The sequence below is a fragment of the Bison bison genome, unplaced genomic scaffold (assembly GCF_000754665.1).
Source record: "Bison bison bison isolate TAMUID 2011002044 unplaced genomic scaffold, Bison_UMD1.0 scf7180017864036, whole genome shotgun sequence".
NCBI lineage: Eukaryota > Metazoa > Chordata > Mammalia > Artiodactyla > Bovidae > Bison > Bison bison.
Window position 1 is genome coordinate 2,021,330 of NW_011494608.1, and position 7,714 is coordinate 2,029,043.

Genomic DNA, 7,714 nt, shown 5'->3' on the forward strand with positions numbered 1-7,714 from the left:
GAGATGGACGGGGCTTACTGTCTCCCACGGCTGCCCTTCATTCTGTTGAAAGCCTTAGCAATTTGTGTTTCCTTACACTGAGTTATGAACCAACACCCATTCTTTTCTTGGGCTGATTTCTGTTTCATTTTTGTTGCACGGTTACAAGGGTGGATGACATTATCTTAATAGCTCTTAACAGAGTCTAAAATCTAGGAGGAGAGACGTGTAAATAAATGATGTAGTGAAGGGAGGGGGGAAGCAATGAAGGGACTGGGGGGAAGGAGGAGGGGAGGTCCTGGCTGAGAACAGAGCCACGTCCATCTCAAGGCTCCACACTGGACACGTGTCCTCAGGGTCCCTTTGAGGAGAAGCCAAGAGGGAAAAGAAAAACACTCCAGTCTTGAGACAGGAGAGCAGGTCTGGTGGAGCTGGCTCTGTAGGATTCCCCCGTAACAACCACCCGTTTGCTTTCTACTCTCTACCAACAAGGAGTGACTCCCTTGCACTGTGACAGGTCTTCTTTCCCTCCATGGGGTGAATGAGACAGTCCCTGTCCACCAGGAGGTCACAGTCCGGCAGGAAGAGAGGTCTGGAAAGGAAAGCAGGCAGATAGGAGGACACGGAGGGATGGGTGTCTATAGGTACCAAGAGGAAGACGAGGGTCTTTACCCACCCTCAAGGGTCTGCCTTTCCCACCTCACCCTCAGTCTGGGCCATCTCCTGTACTTTGCAGATAAGATCAGTGGTTGCTGTTTTTTTAACTTTCTTGGCTGCACTGCATGGTTTTCCAATACTTGCATTGGAAGTATGGTGTCCAGTGTGAAGTCGTAACCACTGGACCACCAAGGAACTCCCAATCAGTGGACTTCTTATTTAATCTTTCCTGTTTCTTTTTTTTTTTTTCCTAAGTTTTATTTTAATTTTAATTGGAGGACAAATACTTTACAATATCGTGTAGGTTTCTGCCTGCCATACTAACCTTTCTTATTTTTGCCTATTCTCGGTCAGTCGTACTTTTACTGAATAGTCATCGCACCGGGGCCTGCACTCAGTCCTTCTCATGGATGATTTCAGTTGACTGCCTACCCTCAGTCCTGTGGGTACCTGCCAGGCACTGCCAGGGGCTGGCATCTGAAGACGTCACGGCTGCACCCCTGAACCCACTGCGGGACTGGCCCTCACAGCCTCTGTCCCTGTGTCCGGCTGACCACCATCCAGCGCCCTGACCTCCTGCCTCAGCCTCCATCCCTGTGTCCGGCTGACCACCATCCAGCCCCCTGACCTCCTGCCTCAGCCTCCAGCTCGCCGAGCGCACACCCCCCTCGCACACTTGACACCAGCCTTGGTCTGGAATCCCCTTCGAGGACGTTTGTGAGCCTGGCTTGTAATTCAGATCTGAGCTCAAGTTTCTCTTTCTCGGAGAGATACCCCCACCTTCCACCTCCAGGAAACCCAGTCCGTCTGCCTTTCTCTTTCTCTCAAAGGAGAAGAAACCAAGGAAGGGCCCTCTCTGTAAGAGGAGGCTGCTGGAGTCTTTACAACATCCCACACTCAGAAACCCCAGAGTCAGGGATGAAGCCTCCAGAGCCTGAGTCTAAAGGTCCAGTTTTACAGGTGGAATCCTGGTGCAGAGAGGGACGGGGCTCCACTCCCATCCGATAGGGGCTGCCCCTGACAATGGGTTTAATGCCTTTTCTCCACCTTCTAGCACTGAGCATTAATACACTGGCCCTCGGCCCTAAGCCCAGCCTTTTGTTCTCTGCTCTGGGATGCTGGGACTGGGACCCTGAAAGCACATTTCTATCCCCTCCTGCCCCTTCCTGGGAGCTCCAGATTAAGTTCTTCAGCAGCAGGTACCAGAGGGCATTGGTGAAGATACAGGAAGACGGTATCCTTGATCTGTTCCACCTCAAAGCTGTCACGACAGTTGACCCCAAGAGTTACATGGGTTCAGGTGTCAGTTTCCACACCCCAGGGGCAGCCTGAGCGTACCCTCAACAAAGAAAGGCCCCCACCAGCCAGCTGCAGCCCTTTCCTTAGACGCTCGTGTTCCAGCCCCACGGGGCCCCTCCTCACCCTCCGAGAAGCTTCAAAGGGTTAGTAACCCTGGCCTCCACTTCCATGTCCCAGCTCTGGGTGGGCTGCTTCTGCAGCCTGTGACTCTGTGATGTCTCAGTGTCTTCCACCCCCCACCCCTTCCTTTTTTTTTTTTTCAGTTCTCTCATACTTGGCTGATGATTCTTTATACCAGCATCTCCCCGTTAAAGTGACTGGTAGAGTGTCTGTCTGCCAATGAGACCCTGAGACATACTACTTTTATTTTATTTCATTTTTTTATTAGGGTAGAGTTGCTTCTGTCTGGAAAATTCCATGGGCAGAGGAGCCTGGCGGGCTGCAGTCCGTGGGGCTGCAAAGAGTCAGATAAGACTGTGCGACTGAACACGTACAGAGTTACTTGACTATCTTGTGTTAGTCTCTGCTGTGTGTGCTCAGTCGTGTCAGACTCTTTGTGACCCTATGGAGTGTAGCCCACTAGGCTCCTCTGTCCAAGGGATTGGGGATTCCCCAGGCAAGAATACTGGAGTGGGTTGGCCGTGCCTTCCTCCAGAGGATCTTCCTGACCCAGGGATCGAACCTGCCTCCCCTGGGTCTCCTGCATTGGCAGGCAGATTTTTTACCACTGAGCCACCTGGGAAGCCCTAGTTTCTGCTGTACTACTTCTTAATTTCAAGTATCGTTGAAAAAGCCCTTTTGCATCCTTTTTCTCCCCTGGTCCTCATTTCCTTCTCATGAAGCAGGACTTGTTCGTGTTTCCAGGGAAACTAAGGCCAGGTATCTCAGGCCCCTCAAGTAGTAAGTGGTGGGGCCAGAACTCGACTCCAGGTCCTCTGTCACCAAGGGCACTATAGGTCCTTCTGAAGCCTGGCTGCTTGACCTAGTTACAAGGGAAAAATCCAGGATTCCCACCTTGGCTTGTGAAGCTGAGGTTATTATGTGCCTTGTTCCAGGCATTATAAAACCTGTACATTAGAGAATACACTCCTTGGAAATAAAAAGCCAAGAACTAGAATTTGTTAGTAAGTGCCCATGATAAATTCCAGACTGGAGAAGACATCTTAATAAAATAGGATTATTCTATGAGGCTTACAGTTCTGCAAGGACTTTACTGTGAAAATGATATACCTTCTTGTTTAATTCTCATTCCTCTCTACATGACATTGTAATGGTTGTATGTTTTCCATCAAGTTATTTTAGCCCTGTGCTTTTCTATATGTCTTGTATTTACAGGAGTTTTGGAGTGCATAAAGAAATATGGGTTTATCCATAGTATTGTACCAGGGAGCAGAGTTTCTCCCTAGTTGGATAGTCTGTTGAAGTGACTGTAATCTTTACGTTGACTGGCCATTTTAAAAAGTTAGAATAGGGACTTCGCTTGTGGCACAGTGGATAGGAATCCGCCTGCCAATGCAGGGGACATGGGTTCCACCTCTGGTCCAGGAAGCCCCCATGCTGTGGGAAACTAAAGCCCGTGCACCACAACTGCTGCATCTGTGTGCTGCAAGTACTGAAGCCCGTGTACCTAGGGCCTGTGCTCTGCGGCGAGAGTAGCCCCCGCTCACCGCAACTAGAGAAAGCCCGTGGGCAGCAGCAAGGACTCAGCACCACCAAAAATAAATAAATGAATAAATTTTCAAAAAGTTAAAATAACGTGGCAAACTTACAGGATATTTACAAGATCCCCAGCACTATTCTAAGTACTTGCTGTATATTTACTTACATAATTTCCATATACATAAAAACCCTAAGATTGTACTGTTATCTTTTCAGCCAATGTCATTAAGCTCAAGGAGGTTGCGTAACTTGTCCAGGGTCACACGGCTGACAGATATGAGAGCTAGGACTTGACCCTGTGATACCTGGCTCCAGAATTCTTGCTCTTATTCATTAGACTGATCCTCCTTTAACTTCACTCTTTTTTCTTTTTTTTTTGCATGTGCAATTGCCAGCATAGAAAAGTTACACATACAAACCTGGAAGGCGAGGCTGATCCCAGTTTGTAAAGAGTGCAGTCGCGGTGTTTCCGTGTTGCATTGACAGAGTGCTGCCAGCGTTGGCAGACCCTGCCGGTGCTGGGCAGGGTGGCACACACGGTGTGCCTCATCCCGGTTGTCTGCCTCACGTGGGATCTTAGTGTCCCGACCAGCGATCAAACCCACGCCCCTTGCATTGGAAATGCGGAGACTTAACCACTGGACCACCAGGGAAGTTCCAGGAATTAGTGTTCAGTGGGCACAGGGTTTCAGTTCTGGAAGATGAACAATGTTCTAGAGGTGGAGGGTGAGGACGTTTGCATAGCAATGGGAATGTGCTTGGTAGCACTAAGTCGTATGTTTAAAATGGTAAATTTTATGTTATGTGTCTTTCCCCACAATTTAAGATTATGTCTCACCTGCAAACCTTCCTGTCAAGGGTAAAAAGGCATTGTTTACCTTATGCTCATGGGTTCTGATGGGAGACTATCTGGGTTCAGATCCGGGCTCTAGCTGTGTGATGCAGTGGTTAGCTCTCAGCAATGCCACTTAAGCTCCCTGAGCTGTAGTTGCCACATTTGAAAAAACCAGGATAATAATAGGACCCAGCTTCTAGCATTGTTGGGAGGGTTGAGGGATGGGACACGTGGAAGGTGCTGAGCACTCGTGCCTGGCAAGGAGGAAGCAGCCGGTAAATGTCAGCTGTTGTTGGTACCTGATAAAAGATAGCACCTACCCCAGTGAGCCGAAAAAAACACCCAATACATACTCATCATTATGCGGAACATAAAGAACATAATTAAGAATCTTGGCAACTGAAACACAGCATATGGTTTCATACCTACTGTGTGATCATAAGAACAAACAACTTGTTCTTTTCCCTTTGGGTTAGTATTCAAAATTAAGGGAAAATTGCCCACAATCAGGTCTGGGCATGATGAAAATGGGTCACAGTACAAAGCCTTCCACAGTCAAATGATTCAATTAGTGTGGAAGCGGGCAAGCCCCAGTCCTGGATCCTCTTTCTGGCTCTGTCCAGCTTACAGGCCCTGTTCCCCTCTGAAGCCCCGAGCCCTTCTTGAAGGCCTTGGGATGCGACATCTGACATCGGGGGCTGATTTACCCTCTAGTAGGTCACTGTGCTGCTGACGCAAAGAAGGTCTTTCTGAGCACCCAGAGGATTAGATTCATGTTGTCGTGAGCACTTTCAGGACATAAACATTCCCTAAATGCTAGGAGATATGTTTACAATTTGAGTATTCAACTGTAAACCCCACCCACAGTGGATTACAAACTGTGGTTGTGTAAGCATGAAGACACCCAGGCTGCCTAAGACCTGAGTGGGTGTGTGCTCAGTTGCGAAGTTGTGTCTGACTCTTCGTGACCTCATGGACTGCAGTACACCTGGCTTCCCTGTCCTTCACTATCTCCCAGAGCTTGCTCAAACTCATGTCCATTGAGTCAGTGATGCCATCCAACCATCTCATCCTCTGTCACCCCCTTCTCCTCCTGCCTTCAGTCTTTCCCAGCATCAGTCTTTTCCAGTGAGTCAGCTCTTCTAATCAGGTGGCTAAAGTATTGGAACTTCAGCTTCAACATCAGTACTTCCAGTGAAAATTCAGGACTGATTTCCTTTAGAATTGACTGGTTTGATCTCCTTGCAGTCCAAAGGACTCTCAAGAGTCTTCTTTAACACCACAATTTGAAAGCATCAATTCTTCTGCACTCAGCCTTCTTTATGGTCCAACTCTCACATCTATACATGAGTACTGGAAAAAATCAAAGATTTGACTACACAGATCTTTGTTGGCAAAGCAGTATCTCTGCTTTTTAATACACTGTCTAGGTTTGTCAGAGCTTTTCTTCCAAGAAACAAGTGTCTTTTAATTTCATGGCAGCAGTTGCTGTCTGCAGCGATTTTGCAGACCTCAGTACCATCCCCTAAAGGAAAAGTGTGTCTATCAGAAGGTTGCCTTGGCTACCGGTTGTGGTGGTGTTTACTCAGCCTTGGAGGTATGGAAAACAGTCATGGAGCCAAATATTGTCAGGACTAGCCCACCTCTCATCAGGGAAGGAGTCATACCTGGGTCTATTCATTGACCCCTGTCCATGGTGGAGGGGGAAAATGCTGGACTATGTAAGTCTGACACTGTTGTGGCTCCACTTCCGTGCTCACCAAACCTCCTTCATAGACCTATATACAGGGAAATAATGTATTGGTTATATGAACTCAAGTATTCTTTTTTTTTTGAAATTAATTTTTATTCGAGTTTATTAATAGTTGCTTTATAATGTTGTGTTAGTTTCTATTGTACAGCAAAGTGAATCAGCTATACATACAAATGTATCCCCTCTTTTTGGATTTCTTTCCCCTTTTGGTCACCACAAGGCATGGAGTAGAATCCCCTGAGCTACACAGTAGGTTCTCATTAGTTATCTATTCTATATGTAGTAGTCTGTGTATGTCCGTCCCAATCTCCCAGTTCCGTCCACCCTCACATCTCCCCAGCTGATGTCCATACATTCGCTCTCTCTGTCTGTGGCTCTTTCTATTTCGCAAATGAGATCATCTGTACCATTTTTCTAGATTATTATTATTTTTCTAGATTGTTGTTAATGCACATACGTGTGTTAATATACGATATTTATTTTTCTCTTTCTGACTTACTTCACTCGGTGTGATACTCTCTAGGTCCATCCGCCTCTCTACAAATGACCCAATTTCATCCCGTTTTGTGACTGAGTAATATTCTACTCTATGTACATACCACATCCTCTTTATCCATTCCTCTGTTGATGGACATTTTAGTTGCTTCTCTTGGACTCAAGTATTCCTGTTCTCATGTGTGGTAGGCAGAATAAGGCTCTCCCCCCAAGATATTCATGTTCCAATTCTTAGAACCCGTGACTAAGTTATGTTACATGGCAAATGCAAACTGAGGTTGCAGATGGAGTTAAACTGGTCTTAGAAGAGGGGGATTATCCTGGGTCATCTGGGTGGGCATGAGATCACAGGGGTCCTTAAAGACCTTAAAGAGGCAGGTGGCAGCAGCCTGAGGTCAGAGTGACGAGATGTGAGGGGGATTCAGCCAGTGCTGCCGGCTTTGCAGATGGAGGCAGAGGGCGGCACAGCAATGAGTGCAGCCGCCTCTAGGAGCTGGAAAAGGCAGGGAAGCACAGTCTCTCCTGGAGTCTCCGTGGGAACGTAGCCCGCCGACAGCTTGATTTTAGCCCAGTGAGTTGGGGGCCAGACTTCTGGCCTACTGAACTGTAGGATAATAAATTTCTGTTGTTTTAAGCCACTCAATGTGTTACAGCAGCAAGAGGAAACTAATACACCATGGCAGTGATTTCTCGACGTATATGAATAAACTGGCATTTTGATTTATGCTTCCATCTCAGCGTATGTGGTTTAAACTCTCCACGGACTGACAAAAATCAGATTTCTGACTCCACAAAGGTAAGCAGAGTCGGCCCCTGGAAGGCTTCTCCACTAACAGAGAGGAAGATTAATTTTCACTTATTGAGAAGGTCTACGTGTTGAGTGCTTTCAGTATATTTCCTAGAATTCTCTCTACAGCTCTGTGACTTAGGTATGCTTATGCCCATTTAATGGGCTGCTCTGGTGGCCCAGCAGTAAAAGAAGCGGCCTGCAGTGCAGGAAACCAGGCGGGAGCTGCAGGTTCCATCCCTGGGTTGGG

General features: G+C 47.3%; 2 long non-coding RNA genes across 3 annotated transcripts in view; both read left to right on the forward strand.

The window, feature by feature from the left end:
• The window catches only part of LOC104984852, an 11,739-nt gene extending 9,220 nt beyond the window's left edge, over positions 1 to 2,519 (forward strand). Inside the window, exon 3 of the long non-coding RNA XR_824796.1 lies at positions 991 to 2,519. This is a non-coding gene — a long non-coding RNA (uncharacterized LOC104984852). The remainder of the gene's footprint in view (positions 1 to 990) is intronic.
• Positions 2,520 to 6,766: 4,247 nt separating this feature from the next.
• The window catches only part of LOC104984853, a 14,895-nt gene continuing 13,947 nt past the window's right edge, over positions 6,767 to 7,714 (forward strand). For both annotated transcript variants that reach the window (XR_824799.1, XR_824797.1), the window contains exon 1: positions 6,767 to 7,473. This is a non-coding gene — a long non-coding RNA (uncharacterized LOC104984853). The remainder of the gene's footprint in view (positions 7,474 to 7,714) is intronic.